A 25810-nucleotide genomic window follows, 5' to 3' on the forward strand; every position below is an offset into this window, starting at 1 on the left:
AAAAAGGAATTTGTCCATTATTATAGACTATTCCCTAAAGATCTGTTGATACAAAATATTGCTATAACCAAAAAGGCCAGTAAAATGCTAGACCTCATCATGAAGGAGAAAAAAAACCAAACAACTCAGCAACATAGAAAATGTTATTTTTAAACCGTGCCTTCCAGTCTAAAAAATCACAATAGATACTAATACCCCGTTACCATTTCTTGGGGAGGTAGGCCAAGGACAACCAGTCTTCTCTGTGTCTATATACACATATACATTCATACACACAAACTATTTTTTACATTTTTGAAATTTTCTTACTATCATTTATTTAACATTATTATTTATTTTTATACCATTTTGGTGCCATTTTACATCATTTCATACCATTGTTTCCTGATTAATCTTTTGTCTCTTTCTTTTCCTTCCCTTACATTCAATTGTGCCACAGTGTATCAACCTCTGTGTACAATGTTCTCCTGGCTCTGCTCCTTTTGCTCTGCATCAATTCCTGGCTGTCATTCCAATGCACATAGAAATCTTCCAGTTCATTGTTCCTTTCAGCACCATAATATTCCATCACCATCAGATACCACAATTTTTTAAATCTTTTAAAGCCCATTGTGCATGGTTCCAAATTGCCCTCCAGAATGGTTGGATCAATTCACAATTTCACCAGTAGTGTATTAGTGTCCCAATTTTGCCACATCACCTCCAACATTTATCACTTTCTTTTGTTGCCATATTGGCCAGTCGGCTAGGTGTAAGGTGGTACCTCAGAGTTTTAAATTGCCATTTCTCTAATCAGGAGAGATTCAGAACACTTCATGTACTTATCGATATGTCTTTATTTCTTCATGTGAAAACTGCCTATTCATGACCAAATTTTTTAGCTCAGTCTGGCAGTCAAGACCTTCCATTAGTTACTGTAAATGTATTAAACTTTTTCTTTCACTATTCTTGATGAATCTTGCCTTCTAATTAGGTTTTCTCTCCCCTTCCTCCAACTCCTATCTCTGTGTTTAGACTGTTCCCTAGCCTAGAATGCCTTCCTCTCTACCAATCCAACTATGGCATTTTTTAAGGATTCATCACCACCTGAGGGTTTCCATGACTACCCTAACCCTTGCTGATCTCTCCCTCCTCTGACATCTTACATAAACCAGCTCTTGGTTGTGTGTATATTTATGTATGGATAGAAGGGGGGGAGTTGTTTGTGTGGATGTGTTGTCCTCTTGTCCAGATAATGATCAGCAGTTTCACAGACTGTACAGTCAAGGAAATCATCTTATTAACCATTGGATAGTATGCATTTGAATGAAAAACCTTTAACACACATCTATCAGTGCTATATCTGGAACAGATACTGTAAGTAAACCATGAACTGGGCCCAGAGCTGAACAGGAGGAGCAAAGCATATTGATTTTGCTTTTGGGAAATGGTATAATTCATTTAATTATCCCAAGCTTCTCCTTGAAACAAAGGCCCATCCTTTAAACCCCAATAGTCTTCTGGTGATGCTATATGGCAGTGAGCCATAGACTACTGTCATTTCCAAAGAACTGAAGTTGATGGTCACCTGAAGGACAATGGAGAGTGACATGGTAGATTGAAACAGACCATCATCTATATATAACAAGGGAGAGATCATGCAGGAGAAATAGTATAAGGGATTCTGTCAGAGAAACATAACCAAATGGGGAAAAAAGATGGATCAGTCACATCCTGAGAGCAAGTAATAAATAAATGATGTAAAACTTGCATGCTTCACAACTAAGTATATGTCCAGAGAATGTAAGGAAGCCTTCAACATGTTGAGTAACATTCCTATGGCAGATTTATAAGAGGACACTAAAGAGAATTGCAGAAGATGAACAGATATGAATGGGTTGTCAATTGTGTCATAGAAAGAAGTTTCTTCACTGCTGAGATCACAGCTGTATTGGAGTATGTGTTGGAGGGAGGGGGGAAGAAAGGAGAGGGGAGAGAGAGAGAGAGAGAGAGAGAGAGAGAGAGAGAGAGAGAGAGAGAGAGAGAGAGAGAGAGAGAGAGAGAGAGAGAGAGAGAGAGAGAGAGAGAGAGAGAGAGAGAGAGAGAGAGAGAGAGAGAGAGAGAGAGAGAGAGAGAGAGCTTGTGTCTGTTAATCATCAGGATGGAGAAATCTTGTGAAAATTTCCTCCATAGGTGCTGATGACTGTGCTGATGTTTCTCATCTGTTACTGATAGTGTTACAGGGTTGAGTGAGGTATTGAGACATTAAGAGACTTGTCTTTGATCTGTAGAGCTAATAAGTATCCAAGGTAGGACTTGACCTAGGTTTTATTTACTCCAAGATACTTTTTCTATCTACTATATCTTATTACCCCTCTAGATATCTGTACCTATAGGTACAGAAAACACATAAGGCTATCCCTTTATAGTCTTGCTTTCCTCTATTTTATTTTATCCCTATCTAATGAGTTCCTCAAAGGCAAAAAAGCATAATTTTATCATCTGCTATATGGTAGGGGGAGAAATACTTGAGTATTTATCATTTATTAATATTATTTGAACCTAGCTTTGTGTGACTAGAAAATTGTCTAACCCAAAGATTATTATAGAAATCAAGCTGGTCTCAGAGACACTCCAGAGAAGATTTCTGTAAGGAATGCTTAGATCCCACTATTTTAGGTCTGCTCAGGCTTGTGTTTTGGAGTTCCTAAATTAGATTGACCTATCTGTTGACACACATCTCAAACTGACTTTTCTAGATATTATTGCCTACATGAGACCAATCAGGCAAATGTTCTTGTGCTCTTGTCTGACTATGTAATAATGCTAAGCTCACAGAGACTGGACAAGGGAGTCACCCTTCTTCCTGGCCACATGACCAAATAAAATTCTTTTTAAACTATTTTAGATTTATTTTAGCTTTGTTCTCATGATCAAAAGATACTTATGTGTTTGTGTATGTTTGTATATGCCCATATATGTGTCTATATTATATATAGTGGTGGTGGTTCTTCGTTTTTGAAAAGACAATGACATCATGGGGTGATATCTTGACTTGAGAGTGTACTCAATTTAAATGAGGCAGAATTATACAAAGCCATCAATCTCACTCTCTCTTTCAGAGAGTCTACAAAAGTCCAGTGGCAAGACAAAAGAAAGGACCACTGTTGATGGCCTGGGATTCAGGGGGTAACCTTGTTGTCTAACCAAGCTCTAAGTGCTCCATGGTGCCTGCTTCCACTCCCTTCATGGCCATTGGAATAAATTGTTCCCATCTTCTCTATCCGCCAGGGAAAGTTTTCATATGCTTGGAGCAGACATCCCCCTCACTCACCAACCTGTTGGAGACTCATCAGTTATTCTCAACTTGGTTTAGCCTATATGCCAAGATGATTGTGCCAAGATGTGGCTACTGTACATGTTGCATTTTCTTATGGCCATGGGTGAAAGGCAAACCCAAAGGTGGATGAGCAGCCCTGAAAAGAGGATGGCAGGTCCCCACACCAGAGGAGCTAGTCCTTCCAGGACACCCCATACACTAGACACACACATCCATATAATCATATATGTATATGTGCATGCATATTTTATATATGTACATACACACATACATTTGTGTGTATTCCTCCCACCTTTCCTCTCCCCTAGCACCTAGCAGTGGCAGGCCCCTAGTACCATAATAGTTGCTCCATAAATATGTAAGAATCTATTGTCCTCAGAACTCAAGCCCGTGGTGGCCTATCTATACTATGATCCATTCAGTATCTCATAGATTGCTTTCCAAAGTTACAGTGCCCTCAATTAGGTTCTTACTAGGTTTTACCTTAGAATTTCTAAAACAAAATTCTTTTCATTGACCCTGTGAAAAACAAATTCAAAGATCTATTCCACCTTTACTGGCAAACTGAAACAGGCTTATTTATTTATTCCATTTAGTTAAGCCTTTTTCCTCTAAGGAGCTCTAGTAATAAACAAGGCACCCAAAACAGATCTATAACAATGAGATTTCTGGGCAGCCTTAACTAGTCATTTAATGAGAATGGGAAGCTCCTAGCACAGATTGGGGAAGTAGGGAGAATTTAGTTGGATTGATTTACTTCACTAGATATAATTAGCCAATGGACTATTAATATTGCTGCCATGTCTAATTAGCAGTGGCCTGTGCCCTCTTGGTCACAGCATTTCATCTTGTTTGTTTACATAGAAGAAGAGACTTCACGTGAAGCTCCCTTATGAAACAGTCCACCCGTGGAGATGCTCTAATTATCATTTAAGAAAACAAGCTATTTGATGTTGTGTAGACATCTTAGCAGTATCCCTCCCACAGGGCTGATAATTGTAACTCCTGTCAGGGGATGATTGGCTTTTCCAAGTGTGATAGTGCTGGAAGCTCACATTGATGGGGAATGAGAACAATCATAAACTCCCCGTAGGTTTCCTCTGCACTGGACAAAACTTGGTAAAGTGTACACAAGAGGATCCACAGCTGATTGCTAGATTTTTGACTTCTGAGAAGGTGAGAGATCATCTTTACATGAATTTTCTGAATATCAAGAATTCAGATTTCAACCATAATTACACAGCTAGTGGGTAGGATATAACTCCAGCTAATCAGACATAACAGAAAAAAAGATTCAATAGCCGGTGAATTATAGAAGAATCAGGAAATATTCATTAATGCTGATGATAAATTTCTACAGTATCTTTGGCTTAAAAAAACATACAACAGACTGATTTGAATTCCCTTATGACAAAATTCCATTTAGTTTTTGATGAGCAAAGATTTTTAACAGAGTTAATTGTGTTCTGAAAATGTCAATCTCATGGCAACAATGACTTCCCCTCTTACTAAATTAGTGGAGTCCAAAAAATCACTGAGATAGTAACTACTTACTTCCAAAGGTAAAGAGAGGCCTTAAATTCAGATTTTATACTCATTATAATAAAGCCCACCTGCATTCCTAATAGTACCACCTGAAGCCTGGTGTTCAGGAGTTTCTGGCTCATCTTTTTGTTTTTGTTGTTAGTCTGTGAATATTATAGTAAACAATAATTCTTTCCTAGTTTTATTCTACCAAAAGTTTGTTACTTTAGTGAGTTGTGGTAAACAAAATGGGCCAAATGACACTATTGAAGTGTTTACACACCTGAAAAGCTGTTGATGCTGTGACAAGATCTCTTTCCTTCTGAGGTAGCCAGGATGCTATGACACAGACCTGGCATAAATTAACTCATTTCCTTTTCCTCTTCCTCCCCTCCACATAGATAACTGAAATCCAGGGGTGGGTTCTTCCATAAGGACTACCCTGTCTATAAAGTTTGGTCTTCTCAGAACCCAGAAAAATTTCCTAATTAGCAGCTTTTACTTCTTAGAAGACCGAGGAAGGTGTTTCCCTTAGTAAAATTGCCTACCAGTATTGGCTATGAGCCCTCCCTTAAACCATATAAGAGCCAGTTCTTAGCTAGGGAATGAAAAGTCATCAACAAACATCTATTAAGCATCTACTATGAGCCAGGCATTAAGCTAAGAATAGAGCATACAAAGACAAAAGCAGCCTCTTGCCTCAAAGAGCTCATGGTCCGACGATGGGAAAAACAACATACACCAAGAAATATAAAGGACAGATTGGAGATAATATCAGAGGGAAGCCCCTTAGCATTAAGGGGGACTAGAATCATTTTAAGCCCTCCTGTGGTTCCTTCCCCATTGGTAAAAACTTAGAGTCACACTAGCCTCTAAGTGCTTTAATGAGACAGCTTGAGAAAGTGGAATGATCACTGACTCTGGAGTTGTGGAGGATCTGGGTTCAAACCTCCCTGATAGTTCCATGTGAGACCTTGGGCAAGTCTCTCAATCTCTCTGGGCCTCATTTCTCCTCTCTATGAAGATGGGAGGGTGAATCCATTGGAGTTATGCTGAATGGTCTCAGAGTTCCCTTCTTGCTCCTTAAAATTCTATGAAGCTTTTGAGTTTTCTAACATTAAAAAAGTGAGAAAGAAAAAGAGGGGACCTAGGAAAGAGTCTCTGTGAGTTATCTACATGTAGATGCCAAACAGGGAGGAGGGAAACCAAGAGAAAATAATGTCACTAAAAATAAGAGCAGAGATAGCAATCAGAAGGAAGGGATGTTGCCAGCAGTGTCAAACACTGCAGAGAGGTCAAGATTAATAGCTCACAGTCATATTGCACTTTGAGGTTTGGAAAGTAATATATAGATATAGATATAGATAGATATAAAATATAGATTTCTATAATATATTTTATATAATATATAGTTATTATATATTTTACATATGTATATAAAAATCCAGGTGATGCATGGGTAGTACCAGGCCTGAAGTCAGGAAGACCTATGTTCAAATCTAGTCTCAGACAATGACTAGCCAGGCGGTTCTGAATATATCACTTAACCTCTGCCTCAGTTTCCTCATCTGTAAAATAGGGGTAATAATAGCACCTACCTCTCAGGGTTGCTATGAGGATCAAATGGAATATTTGCAAAGTGCTGAGCATAGTGTATATTGCTATGTAAATGTTAGCTGTTATTATCATCTCAAAACCTGCCCTTTGAGGTAGACTCAAGACTTTGGTCTTGAGTTGTGAAAATTTATTCAAACTATTTTAAATAAGTCATTTATTACTCATGCTTTTCTTAAACGGGTTAGTTCATATCTCATGTCCTCCCCCACCCCATCCCTGTTTATCCTATGTTCTCCTTTCCTTTCTTACTTTGCTTATCTCTAATGCTCCATCATCATCCTGCCACTATATAATAAACTCTTTCTGGCACCAGCAAAAATTACAAAAAGAAGTGTAGAAACCTAGAACAGCAAAGGGCCATTTTGCTCCAGGATTGCTTCTTTGAAAACCATGGTTAAAGCATTCATTAAAATATCAAACCGAAGTTTCCATGGTGATTATTTACCTTTTGTACTGTGAACTTTAACATTCTTGTCCCCGCCTTTTTCAGTAAAAGCAAAGACTCATCTACCATTACTGTTCATTTCTCATTTGTTGACAGTAGTTTTTATCGTTCTGACCCCAATTCAACAAAACTGGCTTTACCATTTGGATCTGAGTTAGGTATAAAAGACAGTGGATTATCATTCTTATTGCTGTAATGTATTGAGCATTATATGCTTGTAGAAGCTAGTTAATTGCTTCCAATGGAAAGTATTCTTTGAGTTTCCATTTTGAATGTGTTTTGACTAAACATACAATGAACTACTGTTGTCTGCAGAAAAAATCAATATTATATATAATTTTATTTAATATAATTTGACATATTTAAATAATTAAATTTAACATAATGAACATATTGTATATGAGTCTATGTTGTAGAAGTAATATATATTATATAATATATGATTATAGCACATTATCATATTTTATACATATATCAGAAAGATCCAGTGACTTGTCCAATGTCAGCTTATAAGCATCTAAGGCAAGATCTGAGCCCAGATCTACCTGATGCCAAAGCTATCAGATGCAGCAATTAGTAACTTTGGACAGAACAGTTTTAATCTATGTGTAGAGCTGGAAGCTGGGTTGTAAAGGATTGAGAAAAGAGTAGAGGGGGAGATGACCCACCAAAGGCAATTTAGCTTCAAGCTATATCTAGGTAGCATACAAATTAACTCTAGCCACAGAAATTTATCTGAATATCTCCTTCACCCACAATGTCTTTAACTCCATGATGAAAGAGGATAAAGCTGTCTTTGGTTTGACAGAAGTCATTGGGCAAAGAAGACTGTTGTATCAGGGGAAGAGCTGAAAGGGGTCCTAAAAGACATTTAACCATAGAATCATAGCTCTAAAGTAGGAAGAAACTTTAGTGGTCATCTGGTCTAATCTCATGATTGACAATTGAGTCCCAGAGACATTAACTAACTTGCCCAAAGTCACACAGGTTAGTTAAGAGGCAGATGTGGGGTTTAAACCCAGATCCTAAGACATGAAGCTCAGCATTTTTTCTACTCCATTTGACATCTTTGACTTATAGATAAAGAATTTAAGGCCCACAAAGGCATGTTGTGGTAGAAACGAGTTTGGAAATCTGGATTTGAGTCTTGGTTCTGTTGCTTGCTAGCTATGCCTGTGGACAAGTCAACTCTCAAAAACCTTAGTTTCTTCACCTGCCTGCTTCAGAGGTTCCTTGTGAGGAAAGGAAATTGTAAAGTTCTTTAGTAATGAACTTGTATACTGGTAAAGCACTAAAAAAGTAGAATTGAAGGGAGAGAAAAAAAAATCAGGGTGGTATAGACAGTGAAATTATCAAAGTACTTGGCTTTTACCCAAATGACAAACGTAACTAGAAAAGGAAAGAATTTTTAAAAAAAGATTATAAAGGCACCAGATTAAGATAAGAGACATATCACGATTCTTTTTTTTTTCTTAGTGAAAAGTCTAAAAGGTAACCAGAGAGTTGAAAAATTGTTATTGCAATCATTAGGACATCAGAAATGCCAGACTAGGTCAGACCTACGGTTCTTCCAGCCCAGTATTCTGTGTCTAACAAGGACATCAAAAAAGACAAACTATGGAAGGAAGAATATAATTAATTCTCCATAACATTACATTTCTAAAGATTAGTAATGTGCTCCTAAAACATGCCTAGATAGCTTTCCCCATCATGGATCTGTCATCCATTAATTCACCTAAAATCCTTTTAAAATCTACATTCAGTCTTATCACCCTATAGGGGGTCCATTTTTTAAAAAGTCATTTTTATCATCGTGATCATCCAGTCATATATTAAACAGAAGGCATCCTTTGCTTTTCCACAGTTAATAACCTCTTACCACCAAGATGGCCTTATAACAATAAGGAAAATGGAAGAGTGAGTCATTCATCACAAACTTGTAATCATCAGTTTAGAATAGCTGCATTTAGATATTGCTACATCATTAAGAGTTTTTCTCATTAATCAATCACTTCCAAGTTGTTTGAGAACTGGAAAATGCTGGGAGGGAATAGAAAAAAGTATGGATGCCATTTAGAGAACAGAAAAAACAATATTCTTCATGAACCAAATACTGTTACAGGAAAGGACATTGAGAGGTTATCTAGTCCAACCTCCTCATTTAATAGGTGAGGAAACTGAGGACTGAAGAGACAAAGTGGAGAAGGCATCAGACACAGCATTAGAAAACCATGGCGATTAGGGGATTAAACCTGGAAGAACTTCAAAGAAGAGCTGTTCTTAAAAAAAAAAAATCCAAAAAGTTGTCAGAGGTTCAGCTCTAAAACCAGCAGCTCTCATAGTCTGGGTCTGATGATGGGACAAAATGAATCACTTGCAAGTTGATGAATGTTTAATACAAGGTGGCTAATTTTGCCTTAACGTGGCAAAGATAGGGAACAAAGAAACAAAGGCACTCGGTCCAGATACATTGGGGCTCCCTGTCTCCATATGAAAGCAGGAGGAGCCAGCAGGACAAAGTATCATTACTTGAGAGGGCTTTGGAATCCACCTTGGTCAAGAAGTTGCACGTGGCTGGGGCTTTTTATGTCCTTAGACCCTTTTAAATAACCTGGAAGCTGAGTCAAGAAAGCTGGGGCTGATCAAGACCCAAGGACAGCTTCGTTCTAGGTCTCCCGTGTTGTCTGGGGATTTGGGGTGAGGAAATTAATCAGGTCCTGGAAGTAGCTTTATTTTCAAAGGGGGATAGCTGGAGCCAGCCCAAATGAGCCAGCCCAAATATTTTCAGCAGGAACTTAGAGATCAGCCAATACAAGTCAGGGCTTGGTTTATTATTTTGTCAATTACCTAGACTTAAGAAAATGTTAATATGCAGATTAAACCTAAAAGTATATGAACATACTAATTTTTTCTCATAGAGTCCAGTTCTTAAACATTTAATAGTACACTTCTGGGCCAAGGCTCCCTCCCCATATTATGAATAAGAGGGGAAAAGACTGAGTCAGGGAAATGCTGACTGGGCCACAAGAGTGGAAAATAGATCTTACAATGGAAGTTTAAAAGTGGGAAGCCTATTCAGTAGAAGGAATAATTTCTATTCCTGTCTCCTAATTTACACAGATGCGATCATGCCATTCCCTTGCTGAATAAACTCCAGGGTCTTCCCATTACTTTCAGGAGTAACCATAAACTTATTTGTTTTACATTTAAGACTCTTCACACCAGTCCCCTTCCTATCTAACCAGTATGCTTTATCATTCCCCTTCTGCACAAAGTCCATTTATTCTCTCTCTCTCTCTGTGGCCTTAGCATGGGCTCTCCTCCATGTCTGGAATGCATTCCCCTCCACCCTTTGGCCTCTTGGAATCCTTCAAGCCTCGGTTTACCTTCCTGATCCCCAGCCCTTAGTGCCCTCCCTCTCAAAACCAAACCAAACCAAACCACCAAACCATTTTTATTACATTTCGCCTTGTTGCACTTTGAAGTTATTGTGCTTTTCACAGACTGAAGGTTTGTGACAACCCTGCATAGAGCAAGTCCATCCAACAGCGTGTGTTCTCTGGGTCACATTTTGGAAATTCTTGCAATATTTCTAACTTTTTTCATTTCTATTGCATGTTATGGTGAGCTGTGATCAGTGCTCTTTGATGTTGATCTTATAAGTGTTTGGGGCACCAAGAACCAGGCTCATATAATACAGCAAAATGAATTGATAAATATGGTGTGTTCTGACTGCTCCACCAGCCTTTACCTTGTCTATGTCTCCTCAGGAGTCCCCATTCCCTAAGAAACAACAATATTCAAATTTGGCTAGTTAAAAACCCTACAGTGATCTCTAAGTGTCCCAGTGAAAATCCACATGCCGAATTTCATTGTTGTTTTATTTTAAGAAATTGCCAGGGGCAGCTAGGTGGTTCAGTGGATAAAGAGCCAGCCTGGGAGATGGGAAGTCCTGGGTTCAAATTTGATCTCAGATGCTTCCTAGCTGTATGACCATGGGCAAGTCACTTACCCCTAACTGCCTAGTCATTACTTCTCTTCTGCCTTGAAATCGCTATCTAATATTGATTCTAAGACAAAAGGTAAAGATTTTAAAAAAGTCAACCCATGTGGTAAACTTTATTGTAGTCCATCCTGGTCAGTCAGCAGCCATTAGCAAAAAGTCATGACTAGCTAATGGCTCAATGTTGGCCAACATTTTTTAGGAAAAGATATTTATGTATATTTTTCTAGACATACTAGTGTATACTTGATATATTATATTATGGTGTAAATATCACTTTTGTTTGCACTGAGAAATAAAACATTTGTGTAACTTGTTTTATTGTAACATTTACTTCATCATGTCTGTCTGGAACCAAACTTGCAATATCTCCAAGGTATGCCTTTACCTTATGTTCATTTTGCATAAATTATGTACATACTTACAAATAATTAATTTTTCCTTCAACTTTGTATCACTAGCACTTAGCACAGGGTTTGACTACACAGCAAGTTTTCAATCAAAGCTTTTGGATTTAGCAATTGAATATGTAAGGAGAATTTTTATGAGATAAATTTATTTCAGCTCAATAATCCATTATTAATGGAATATCCGGGAATATCAAGGGAACTAATAGAAAAAAAATGTGAAGGATGCCAGCCAAGCAGTACCAGATCTTCAACTGTAACCATCAAAACAATCTGGTACTGGCTAAGAGAGAGAAGGGTGGATCAATGGAATAGACTAGCGGTAAATGACCTCAGCAATCTAGTGTTTGATAAATCCACAAATCCCATATTTGGGGATAAGAACCCACTAATTGACCCAAAAAAATGCTGGAAAAATTAGAAAACAATATGGCAAAAATTGGGTTTAGGTCAATATCTCATACTTTATGCCAAGATATGGTCAAAATAGATATATTATTTAAACATAAAAAGTGATATCATAAGTAAGTTAGGGGAATGTAGAATAGTTTATCTGTCAGATTTATGGAGAAGGGAATATCTTATTATCACCAAATAAGAGATAGAGAACATTACATGATGCAAAATGAATATTATGTTATATTAAATTTAAAAGCTTTTGAATAAACAAAATTAATGCAACCAAAATTAGGAAGGAAGCCACTAAATGGGGCAAAAAAATTTTTTAAACATATTTCTCTGATAAAGGTCTCAGTTCTCAAATATAATAAGTCAAATTTGTAAGAATACAAGCCATTCCCCAAATGATAGTCAAAGGATATGAATAGGCAGTTTTCAGATAGAGAAATTAAAGCTATCAATAATTGTATAAAAATGTTATAAATCCCTCTTGATTAGAGAAATGCAAATTAAGACAACTTTCAGGTACCACCTCATATCTATCAGATTGGCCAATATGATAGTAAAGGAAAATAATAAATGTTGAAGGGAATGTGGCAAAATTGGGACAGTAATGCATTGCTGGTGAAGTTTTTAATTGATCCAACCATTCTGGAAGGTAATTTGAAATTATGCCCAAAGGACTATAAAGGAATGCATACCTTTTGACCCAGCAATACCATCATCAGTATCCCATAAAAAAATGAGAAAGGAACTGTGTGTACAAAAATATTTATAGCTGGCCTCTTTGAGGGACTTATGAAAAAGAATGTTTTCCACCTCTAAAAAAAGAATCAAAGTAGAAATGCAGATGAAAACATATGATTTATCACTTGTTTATTTGGGTTTATGATTTGGGGTTTTGGTTTTATAAGATTATTCACATACAAAAATGAATAATGTGAAAATTTGTTTTTCATGATAATACATGTATAACCCAGAAAAAATAAATAAAAATAAAAGTAAATTAAGCATTTACTCTGTGCATGGCACTGTACTAGTAGGCTGAAGAGTTGATTATGGAAATTTGAACTAGAGGAAATAGGCCTACATTTAGGCAGGAGAAATGTGAGGTTGATTACATGGAAGAACTTCTTGACTATTGTGTTGGTAAAACCCTGGAATGAACTATCAAAGAAAATGGAAGAGTTTTTAGGCTCCAAGAATAGAATAGACAACAATCGCATAAATGGTTCAGATATTCACCTTTATGAAGGCAGATGGTAGTAATACACATTTTAAATTTATGACAGAGCCAGGATCCATGTGGGATTACCTGAAATTCCAAGAAATAACATGTGATTCAGGATCTTAGCATTGCAAGTAGAGTCCCCTGAAATCTGCCCAAAATTTTCTCTTTGGGTAAAGGGGACCTTATCCAGTCCAAATGGTGATGATAATTACTAAACCATATTGTGTCTTATTTCTCTTTATTACCCCTGCAGGAATTTCTAAACTCACAATCAAATCAAGTTCTAATGTTCTTTAAGGAAATATTGGGATAAGGGGGCAGAGTTCTGCCCCTAAGAGGTAATGAAGTCAAGAGTGGTATATTTGGTGTGAAGGAGCAATAGAAGAAGAAATGTCATTCCCTCTACAGAAATAACTGATCACTAGAAATAAACAAGACATATTTTCATATATAGATACACCTTTTTGTCAAATGAAGCCTTCTTTAATGGAGGAAGCATGGGGAAAGAGAGTTACCTGGGCATTTTAATGTAATAAACAAACAAAAAAATTTAAATTAAAAAAAAAAAAGAAGAAGAAATTCCATTGGGACCCTACTGTGGAAGTCATATGGTATGTGTTCTGGAACTTAGAATTAAGCATGACAGGCTGACCTCTGAACCAAGTCTCTATTTTATGAACAAAGATGTTAGATTGAGGTCTGCCAGCCTTTAAGAACTGAAGAAAACTGTGTAAAAGTTTTATTTTATTTTCTAAAATAAAATAAATAAAATAAAAAATATAAATCTAAATAGCAAATCTATTGGTGCCATTTTTCTAATAGCATGTATTCACTATGTCTCTGTGTCACATTTAGGTAATTCTTGCAATATTTCAACATTTGTCGTTATTATTATATATGTTATGGTAATCTGTGATCACTGACCACTGATGTTACTATTGTAATTGTTTTGGAGCACCATGAACCATGCCCATATAATACAGCAAATTTAATTGATAAATGTTCTGTGTTCTGACTTCCACTGGCCATTCCCTGTCTCTCCCTCTCCTCAGCCATTCCTATTTCCTGAGACACAAAAATATTGAAATTAGGCCAGTTAATAACCCTACAATGGTATCAAAGTGTTCAAGTTAAAGGAAGAGTCAATCCATGGTGATTCATTGTTATTTTATTTTAAGAAATTGGCACAGTCACCATCAGCACTGAAGCAAGACTCTCCATCAGCAAAAAGATTATGACTTGCTGAAGGCTCAGATGATGGTTAGCAATTTTTAGCAGTAAAATATTTTAAATTAATGCACATATATTTTTAGACATAATACTGTTGCACACTTAATAGACTATAGTATAGAAATAATGTATATGTACTGGGAAACCCAAAAAATTTGTGCAATTTGCTTTATTGTGATATTTGATTTATTGCAATGGTCTGGAATGGAACCCACAATATCTCTAAGGTATCATTGTAAACAATTGATTGAATCTCTTTGTTTTCTCTTTCATGTTTACTTTTTTATTCTTCTCTTGAGTCTTGTGTTTAAATGTTAAATTTTCTATTCAGCTGTAGTGTTTTCATCAGTAATGTTTAAAAGTCCTCTATCTTATTAAATATCCATTTTCCCCCCTGAAATATTATATTCGTTTTTTCTGAGTAGGGTATTCTTAGTTATAATCCTAGCTCCTTTGCCTTCCACAATATCATATTTCAAGACTCTCGCTCCCTTAACATGGAAGTTGCTAAATCTTCTGTGATCCTGACTGTGATTTCATAATACTTGAATTTTTCTTTCTGAAAGCATGTAATGTTTTCTCCTTGACTTGTGATCCCTGGAATTTGGCTGTACTGTTCCTGAGAACTTTGATTTTGGGATCTCTTCCTGTAGGGTGGGCCTCCCACAGGAGATGGGGTCTTGGAGAAGGGATGGTGTTGGCAGAATGATGGATGGGACACAGCTTTCACATTCAACCCACAGCACAGGTTTCACAGGATAAACTGTTGCACCTTGGCTGAGGCCTGGCTTTATTTTATATCCTCATGATCACACATCTACTTGGCACACAGTTTCATTCTCTAACATCCATGTTTCCACAGAACCTAACAACAGACAGTAAGCCTAGGGAGATAGTCAATGAAACATTGTTTCTAAGTGCAGGGTCAGAGGGTAGAATCAACATGACCCAGATATAGGTTGGGGAATTCAGAGCACAGATTTGCCAGAAGTTTTTATCCTAGAAAAGAGGGTCCTATCTAAGTGGGTATATAAGAATCTGTAGGTTTAATTTTGTAAGTGGCTGTCCTGGTAATATCCTAGAGGGACAGAGTAGAACATCTGTATTAACCCTGAAAGCACATTGCTCTCATCTATTTTTCCTGGGGCTAAGTAAGAATAATAATCATAGCAATTTCAATAATAAGGGGATGTCACTTGGGGGGGGTTCAGTGGATGTTTCCATCCTTCCTGGGGGCTGCTTTGCAGTACCCAGTTTCCACGTGTGACCATGTCAGTGTGGTCTTTGATGGCTCCCAGCAATCTCTTTCAGGAGGAATCAATGGAACTTCTCCCTTCTGACTGACCATAAGCACTCTTTTTAGTCTTTGAACTGTGTGACCCAGAACTGCTTATGGACGATAGAGCTTCCAATCAGAGCCAGCTGTACCCTTGCCAACCAAGGGTCCTCAAGCCCTTCCAGCATATTTTCCCAACATCATCACCAGTGGTTAGTGCCCTAACATTGTTTAACTAATATCTCCATATCATCAGAAAGAAATTAACACCTATTATAGTCTACAAAGGGATATATATATATATATATATATATATATATATATATATATATATATATATACTGAAAAGATATAGCATGAACAGAAATACAAAAATCGCACTCTCCCAAATTAGAGCATGTTCTTTCCTCTTCCACCTCAGTTCCTAAGAAGAATAGCAAAGGCTATTAAACTTTCCCCACTAAGTTCCCTTCCAGTGTGGCATAATTAGCTGATTATGGACCAGTTTCTCCTTTGCTATTGAACAAAGCTTCTGGACTTCCAGATCAATCCACTTGCTAGGCTGGATCTCATAGGTCACCACTTGGGGCTCTGTATCTCACCCAGCTTTGCTTTTGTGGTCTTCAGCTCTCAGACCTCTAGCAGTTCTTCAAACCTTTTCAAGCTCACCAAGTCATTTCATCCTCAATGCTCCTTAATTTAAGACCAGTATGTGTTCCAGGCTTCTTGGCAACCAAGGGAGAAAAGGACTTATGTTCCTTCCCACCATTGTTTGTACTTTGTACCTCCCTCTCTACCAGGGAAGAAAGTGTGATTTGGCTAGCAAGTAAGCACCTTTTATGTACACACTCACTTCTGGTTTGGCAGCCAGTTAAAAGGTTTTTCTTCACCATTTAATAAAGGGATTGGAAATAGTAACAGAATACCTGCGTATATTCTGAATCTAAGGCAGGGCCCCTCCATTACATGCCATCACATTTTTCTAGCAATAGACTTCCCAAGCTTCCAAATGGGTCAGCAGCAGGAAGAGTAGATTGTGCATGCTCAGAGGCCTGTGCCCCCCATTAGCAAATCCCCCACGGAATATGCCATCCATGTCTAACAATATATAGATAGAGAGATTCTATGTCCCTGGTCCCCAACCTCTCCAATGAAAGAAAGGTGGTGCATTTCTTCTTAGCAAACAATATTGCTCATTATAAAGGATTCTGCTTTAAATAAAACTCTTAAATATATGATTTAAATCTTTTTTATCTTCATGGAATGAGATTAAGTTATATCTGTACTTTTAAAAATCTTTTCTGAACATCTGTGATTATCACTAACCAGATTCTTTCTGGAGGAGTACATGTCAGACTCATCTCTCCAGCAGAGGAGGATTGTTGAAAGGCAGGATATCTTACAACCTGCCCAATGTGGAACAATTCTAAGTGAATTGCTATTTGCAGGTATGAACTTTGGGTTAATCTTCATGTGTTGGTCAACCCTCATAGAGAAACCTTCGTTGAGCTCTAAGATGCCTTTCCCAAGAATATCCTTTGAGGAGATATTGGCAAATGTGCTAGAGAATCCTAGCCAGGAAACAGAGTAGGTGAACTTTGCTCAGAGAATAGAGATAAAATTAGCTTCCAGGATAATAGTAATCTAGATTTGAGGCAAAATGCTTGCACAAGGAATTTCATCTTTTTCCAATACAATTTCATTCTTTACTTGGAAAATGGAATTTTTCTTCCACACCGCCTCCAGAACAGCCAGTTTGGGAAACTCATGACTTTGAACTCCAAACTTGAAAAGCAAAGGCAAGTTTCTTTTTAAAGCAAGCATAGGACATATAGGATCTAGAGCTACTCTCAACCCACTCATACTGGCGGGCTGCAACCCCAGAATTCAGCTACTTTTCATCCCTCCATCTAGGGGTAACCCTGAAGGGTTGGAAGATGTCTAATTCTGTATTTCATGATTTCCCACTGTTGTCCTCCCCCCTACCACTATCAGTTGACATTAGCTAGATTCTTTTATTTTTATTTTTTATTATTAGCCAGATATAATTAGCTTTTAGAAATGGCATTTATTGTGGTGACAATTGATAGAAAGCATCTCCTCGGACCTCTCATAAGCATATAGAGAGAGTTCAGAAGAAAGAAAGAAGGCTCAGTCTTAGAGGACATAATAGCAAAAGGGTGACTCTCATGAATTTCTCCTTAGGTATTAGCTTTTTTGCTGGGATCCTTGTCGAGTTTTGAAGTAAGATCATTCCTGATGCAGAGATGCTGATGCCAGCTGGTGTAGTGCTAGGAACACTGCTAGAATGCCAATTCAGTGTACAAATCCTTCTACCTTCCAAATGTCACAAGGTCTTCCTCCAGCCAATGTTGAGGGAGAAGACCCAGATCAAGACTGAGACTAGAATTTTTCTCTGTGTCTAATTCCTTCCTGCAAGAGGTTCGTTCTCTGGGGTTAGTTAGCTCATTTCTTGATTTGGTTTATACTTCCAAGCTTTCTCTATTCTATTATGGCCTACACAGCCCTTCCAGATTAAACTTCCTGAAACATACTTTTATGTCATCCCTTTGCTGCAGAGGGGAGCCTTGACAATCTGGAAGTCAGGAAAGCTTAAGTTCAAGTCCTGCCTCTGACACTCACTCCATGACCCTGGGAAAATTAATCATTTAGCCTTTTAGTGTCCTAGGCAACCACCTAGGACTATAACTGGCAGAAAAGGTGACAACCTGCATTGACAGACGGTATTTATCATTGGAATCTCCCCATGAAAGAACAAGTCTGATCCATATGTTTGTGCATATATGGGTGTATTCTTTGACTCTCCTTTGCTTACACTGGGAGATGGTCAATGGAGTTCCTTGATTACCTTGTTGAGCTTACAGTGTAGCAAGTCTTTATATCTTACTTTGGAGGTGCTGAAAGGAGAATTTCAGATCTGTAGAGCTCCAGGTCTTTACTATGGAGGGGTATCCAATGCCCTCCATAATCCAGCTCTACTTACTTCCAAATCCTATTACTATCCTATGTGGAACTCTCTTGGTCTGTGTATGGTTCCCTGGTAATGCCGTGAGCATCTCAGCCTCCTCATTCTGGCTCAGAAGGGTTCCTGTCCAGGAGAAGGTTACAGAAGAGAAGGATGGACCGTAACGCCAGAAACGATGGCAGGCTCTAAAAAGAGTGGGGATGGCCAGAAGAACTATCAGAGCAAAAGCTTGCCAGCATTCCTACTCATTTATGACAGCAAGTGACTAAGGCTCCTTGAGTCACCACAGAAGTGTTGCTTATGGTGGTGTGTTAGTGGCTTCTGGGAGCTCTGCTAGGATATCATTTTCTTTGACCTATAAAGGAATCTTCTTTATTTTTTGAGTTTTGCATTAGAGGAAATAGACTGGGTGATGGCAGGTAGTTAAGTTTCTGGATTGGCTGCACCAAAGAACTGAGAAAGCTTGTAGAGCGTACCCTTCTGGGACAATATGTACACTTAGAATTCCAGTATTCCAGGGGCTGTTATTGACATGTGGCTAGAGCCATCTCTCTAGAGGAAAAGGTGTGTTTTAGGGGAAAGATGTATAACCTAAAATCAGGAGGTCCTGGGATCTGAATCCCAGAACTTAATACCTGCATTACCGTGGGCAAATTATCCTTAGTTTCCTTATCTATAAAATGGGCATAATAATGTTTGTAGTATTTATTTCACAGGGTTTTATGAATATCACATAAAATAATGAATGCATAATGTTTTATAAACTTTTAAGTGCTGTATAAATATGAGTTACTATTAATAAGAGGCAGCACAGTGGAGAGTGTTAGGAAGTTCTGAACCATCTGCCATTAGGCTATATGTCCAAAAATGGTTGAAGAGACATTGAATCAGGACATTTTGTTTTATTTTTAATCTTCCTGAGTTCATATCTGGCCACAGACATTGACTAGCTGTGTGACCTTGGGCAAGTCACTTAACCCTGTTTGCCTGAGTTTCCTCATTTATAAGATGAGTCAAAGATGGATATGACAAAACTACTCTGGTATCTTTGCCAAAAAAGCCCCAAATGTGTCCCAAACGGTTGGACACATTAAAAATAACTGAACAACAGCATTGTTAATAGACCTACTCACGGTGTAGGGCAGAGCTCTCAAGATTCATATGTGCTAGGGACAAACTTGTAGTACTTTGTACTCACACAATAATGAATCCATTACCACACTGACAAATGCCACCTTGGTCCCAGGCTTTAATTAGGCCGAGGTGTCAAGAATCATTAGGATCAACTATAAGTGCTATACTTGAATTTCAGGGACATTGAGATCTCCTTCTGTAAAGGAAACAGGTCCCACTTAATGTTATTTTTCCCCTTCTGATTTTAGACTCTTTATATATATACATATATACATAATGTATAATTATAGCTATAAAATTATATATATATGTATATATATATTTTAAACCCTCACCTTCCAGCTTGGAATCAATATTGTGTATCAGTTCCAAGGCAGAAGGGGGTAAGGGCTAGGCCATGGGGGTTAAGTGACTTATTCAGGATCACACAGCTTGGAAGGGTTTGAGGCCAGATTTGTACCCAGGACCTCTAGTCTCTAGACCTGACTCTCAAACCCAGAAGCCCCCTGATTTTAGATGTTTTAGAACAAGTTGTTTCAATGTATCTCTCAGGATAAATTATTAAGATTTATTTTATTATGTCCCAATTCAGAATTGTGAACCTGGCACATACTTCTGAAAACACTGTAGTCTATCTCCTTTGTAGGACCATCTTCAATATAATTTAATGAGCTAAAACCTACCTTTAAAAAAAATAACCTGACAGGGACATCTAGGTAGCACAGTGAATGTTGGACCTAGAGTTGGGAGGATCTGGGTTCAAATCTGACCTTAGACATTTCTTAGCTATATGACCCTGGGTGAGTGACTTACCCACAATTGCCTAGCCTTTACCATTCTTCTGCTTTGGAATCGATACTTAATATGAATCCAAGACAGAAGGTAAGGGTTTACATTTTTAAAATGATAAAAATTTAAAAATAAAATAAAATGTCCTGATTCAATGACTCTTTAACCATTTTTTGGACATATATCCTCAATGTGGATGTGTGAAATTCAAGAATGAAGAGGAAGTGAGCAGAAAGTGAACAAAACTGAAGGAGAAGTAGAGAACAGTGTGTTCAACCCCTGGCTTTGAAATCAAAGACCTGAATTCAGTTTTGCTTCTGTCATTATCTTGCAACCTTGAGCAGGTCACTTTGGGCCTCAGTTTCCTTATTTGTAAAATGAAGAGGTTAGACTAGTGGTCTCTAATATCTATATATATCCTTTCTAGATCTGGGATCCTATGGAAATGGAGAAAGATTGAGAAAGGGAAAAGGAAAGAAAAAAAGAGAAAACTGGAAGAATGAGGGAAGACAGAGTAGAGAGGGAAGGTGTACATAAAGAGAGACAGCCACAGTCAGAGACAGAGAAAGAGAAAAAAGGGAGAACCAATAGAAAGAACTGATCCTGAGCAATGAGGGAGTTGAGGCAGTGGACTATCAGAGTGGGAGCTGATAGAGGTGGCAGGCAGCCCCTGGTGCAGGAAGAGGAGGACAAGGGCACTCATTGGTGGCTGCTGTGACCCATTTTTGAAAGTACAGACTAATTACTTTTCATAGGGTATTCTCCAAATCCCCTGGTTTCTCTTCAGCTGCTTAGAAAAAAGTTTATTCAAGTCTCCATTTCATTATAATGGCAATTTCTCCACCTTTTCATTTTAAAGGACTTGTTATTGTCCTCCCTTAAACCTTAGAATCTCTTGGAAATCTTGGGCTGAAAATAATTGGAGAGATAATTTATTTTTCATTTTCCCTGGGACAAAAGATTGATAACTTCAGCATGAACTCCGAGGCTGATAAGGCAGGGACTGTTTTGGTTTTCCTTAGCACATAACACACTTGCCATAATTGTTTTCTCCTTTCAGTCTAGATCAGTGTAGGAAACTCTCCATGTAGAAAGATGCTCCACTGATGTAGATTAGTAACTCATCTGTAGCTGGAAAGATCTTCCATTGATGCAGATTAGGAACTCATCTGTAACTAGAAAAAACCTTCCATTGATGAGATTAGTAACTCATCTGTAGCTGGAAAGACCCTCCATTACTCATCTGTAACTTAAAGTTACTTAAGAGAGGTGCCCAGGACCTGGAGAGGTGAAGCCATAGGTGTCAGAGGCAGGAAGGGAAACCAGGTTCTTTTTCATTCTCATTCCTCTCCAAGTTCTACTCCTGAATCTCTGGACTTCTTTCTCCACCATGCCTCCTGGTGTGCCCCATTAGCTTCCCTTTATGTGTTATCTTTTCTCTTTAGTATGGAAGCTCCTTGAGGTCTGGCATTGTCTTTCTTAGCACTGTGCCTGAAACATAGAAGGTGCAAATAAATACTTATTCCTTTTCTCTTCTACTTTTTCTGGTGCTATAACAGATAGAGTACTGGAGTGGGAGATAGAAAGATGAATTTAAAAACCTTCCTCAGATGCTTACTAGCTGCATGAGCCTGGGCAGGTCACTTAACTCTCTTTTGTGCCTCAGTTTCTTCATCTGTAAAGAGGGTTGAACTCAAAGGCTTTTGAGTTTCTTTCTCATTCTAAATCTATTATCCTATGACTCTTGCCCACATCTTCCTGAATAAAAAGGATTCACCCAGCCTATCAGGAATTATCCCCTAAATCTCTTAAGATAGTACAGATACTGATAATAGTATAATCCTGATAAAATTGCTTACCATCTCTGAGAGGGGGGAGGGAGGAGATGGAGGGAGACCATTTGGATTTTATAATTTCAGAAAACATGTGGGAAATTGTTATTGCATATAATTGAGAAAATAAAATATCTTTGAATACAAATGTTTTAAAAGAGAGTATGGATATTAATGGAGTACAGATGCTCAATTATGCTGTGCTCTGACTATATATGACCAATCCTCCTTTTTCTTCCCCACATCTTTCCTCAACAATATTCTTCATTTAATTTCTATTGTACCATTCTTAGTTAATAATGGTGTCACCTACCCACTCCGCCATGTGTATCCTATTCCGCTGGGTGACCTACAAAAGTAATTCTTCAGTATTTTTGCCATCTTGTCTTCTCACCTATAGGTACTTAATATATGTTTGTTGGATTGGATTACTGAGGTAGTTCAATATACCATTCCATGGATGAATATTGTTATTTTAAAAATTCGTTGTTGTTGGGGGGGGGGAGGGATTCATAGAAAGGCTCCAGGGAAGAGGAGTTCTTTTCCTAAGAATCTAATCTAAATTGAGCACATTTCCAGCTGCACACATTTTATTAACTCCACATCAATGCTAAGTGGATAAGCACGACCCTCTGGCAATCCAACCAGCATGATTTCTTTTACAAGTTGCCTTTTTAGGGAATAAGTACAAAAGGTCACATTGCTTTAGAAGAAAGTCAGCACCCTAAGAAGAGAGCAATCAATGTGCCAACAACCTGTAGCCTCTGAATCTTAACATAACTAATTTTTTTCAGTACCTCCCCAGGAAGGAATAGCCCTAGGTTTGCTGGAAGTTTAATTAGATTTTCAGAGAAAGGCCAACCAGATGTCTGTTACTAAATCTTGAGCTCCCTGGGTCATAGTCCACCATGTTACATCCTATGTCGTCTCCTTAGACTTTTTTCTTTCAGAAAATTCTCTGCAAAATTACTGATAAACATCTATTTTTAAAGTGCTCTTCTGTTTAACAAAACAGCATATAAAAAATTGAGTTTACAAAATAAATCAAGCTAAATAAACCACAGACCTCTTTCAAATAACCAGACTTGCTAGGGAATTTAAAATGTGATTAGATTTTTGCTCCTCTCCCTATTTTTGTTTAACAAACATCTTTAAGGGAACGCATTGTTTAAAGTTTACATACAACCAGATCAAATTGCATATTATCACATCTGGGATTGGGGAGGGAAGGGTAGGAGGAAAATAATGTGGTTCTTTTAACTTCAGAAAAGTTATGTGGAAAATTGTTATTTCATGTAACTGAAAAAATAAAATATCTTTATAAAGTTTACATATTCTGGTTATGAGAAGACAAAGGCAGAGTGTCTGGAGGACTCATTAAATTAGCCCCACCAAAGGGGGCTGCTAGTTGAACAACTATCATTTCCTTTTATTTTTCTGAAAATAAGAAGGATAATTGAACCCTCTCTCCCATCCGTCATAATAATGTCTCCAAGTAAAAGATTTGGTGGAAGATGAGTCCCCACACCAAGAGGAAAAGGGGAAAAACCCACCTACAAAATGTAGGTGTCCAAATGAAATTTATCAAAGAATGTTCTGTATAAGCCCAGAGGCTTGAGGAGAGAGAGGTGAAGACCAAGGGGTGAGGAAGCTCCAAATTTCTGGATTTGCATCCTGCACCACTAAGTAGGGGTGAGGGCGGTAAGACAAAGGGAAAGCCATTTAGAATTCCCAAAGATGACTTCCAAGCTTTCTCCTTTTGTACATGAAAAGTCCTATCTCTGATTTATGCTAAGGGTACTCCCTCTCATCTGCTATTTCCTAGGGCAAAGGAATTAGAATGGTGAAGACAAAAGGATAATTTTTCAGTTAGGTTTAAAGATATAAAGCAAAAAACAACTGAGACCCAATTAAGACTCTATATATGGACAGGAAAATAAATAATTGGAAAGTGTCTCCAGGGAGCTTTTTCTGTCTCTAAATCTCTCAGTTGGTGCTAGGAGAAGGGCCTTGGCCTGTTTTCTCAACTAAGAGGACAAAGGCTTTTTGCTGAGTGCTTTTATGCGTTTCCCATAAACCATTGGGGGTTGGCAATAAACTTGCAGTGCACATAGATTCTCATTTGGGAAAAGGAGTCTCCATTACTAATATGGTCATATGTGGATGTTAATATATTGAATTATTTTCAATTTGCTTTAAAAAAAAGAATGCCTTCCTGATGCTGGGCATGGTGCTCTATTCCTTTTCCCACTTTGCTGCCTCCGGGAAATACCCAGGATATGTGCGGAGGGAGAACAAGAAAACAAGAATGATCCTCCCCTCGAGGAGTTTGCAGTTTGGGAGAGACAAAATAAACTCGGGGCAATACACAAGAGTCATTCATTGGTATGGCTCAGACTTCAAGGGTTCAGAGGGGAAAAAACGGTTAGTGTGAGCGGCATAAAAAAGAAAACAGTGGCAGAAAAAGGAACGACGATGATAACTTAGAAGATGACATTCATGAAGTGCTATAAAGTGACACAGGACTTCTTATCCCTGATAGCACTTTGAGCTCTGCAGCAGCCTGCCACAAAGCTTCGTCCTCTCTAAAGCTATCTTGTTCTGCTTTCTCAGAGGAGTACACCAAAGCTCAGTGTTGGAGGCACGCCAGGATCTGCTGGTAAATCTGCCATTTAACAATCGGCTCTGGGGAAGGTGGTGAGAGATGTGCACCCAACACATTTTCAAGTTTAATCTGCATTATTAACATTAAGATTTTTAACATATTCATATTTTCTCCATCACAGTCTCAAGTAGAAATGTTTGCATTGAAAATGTATCAATTGGTTTGAAAGCCAGCTGGACTCTGGCATATTCCAGGAAATAGAATTCCAACCCCCATCTTTCTGACTTGGCTTCAAGAAATGGGGAGGATGCTGACAACAATATAATAGTCGCTTGACTTGTCGTGAAGGAATGGATAGTATTTCCATAGCAACATCATCATCAACAACAACAATAATGTTGTTGTGCTATATATATTTTATATACTACATTTATATGTAGCTTTATATTGTAAAAATTAAATTAGTATCTAGTAATAAAAATATATTTTATGAGATTTCTTAAGAATTATTAGAAATCAAGGATACAAAATAATAAACCACGTGCCCAGGGCTGATTAGCCCATTCGAAGCTTACTTACTACGTCATTGCAATGGCCAAGCAGAGAGAGAGAGAGAGAGAGAGAGAGAGAGAGAGAGAGAGAGCATAGAAGAGGGTGAGGTAGACATTACTGCCAGTTAAATACCAATTGTGATCTCACCAAGGGAGAGACTCATGTGAGATTATAGGGAATTCTGGGAAATACCAAGGACTTCTGGGAATTGAAGTGTGGGGTTCAAGATCTCCATTTTTACACTATATACAATATTAATATATAGCTATGGTTAGCACTTCGAGTTTTCAAATATGATCTCATTTTGTCCTTAACCTGGAAAAGAAATACTATTGTTATCCCTATTTCACGGAAAACAAACAGAGAGAAACCTCGCCGCCCAATCAGTTAGCCTCCACAGCCAGATTTGAACCAGGGTCTTCCTGACGCCAGGCTTGGCTCTCTCCACCAGGGAAGAGGAA

At 37.9% G+C, this 25810-nt stretch overlaps 1 long non-coding RNA gene across 1 annotated transcript; it reads right to left on the reverse strand.

The window, feature by feature from the left end:
* Positions 1–21276: 21276 nt before the first annotated feature.
* Positions 21277–25433, reverse strand: LOC103106042 (uncharacterized). Its single transcript, XR_470058.2, has 2 exons — positions 25377–25433; positions 21277–21851 (listed from the first exon to the last, which is right to left on the reverse strand). It is a non-coding gene; the product is annotated as an uncharacterized LOC103106042 (long non-coding RNA).
* Between the last annotated feature and the right edge of the window lie 377 nt (positions 25434–25810).

This window comes from Monodelphis domestica, chromosome 7 (genome assembly GCF_027887165.1).
Source record: "Monodelphis domestica isolate mMonDom1 chromosome 7, mMonDom1.pri, whole genome shotgun sequence".
Taxonomy (NCBI): Eukaryota; Metazoa; Chordata; class Mammalia; order Didelphimorphia; family Didelphidae; genus Monodelphis; species Monodelphis domestica.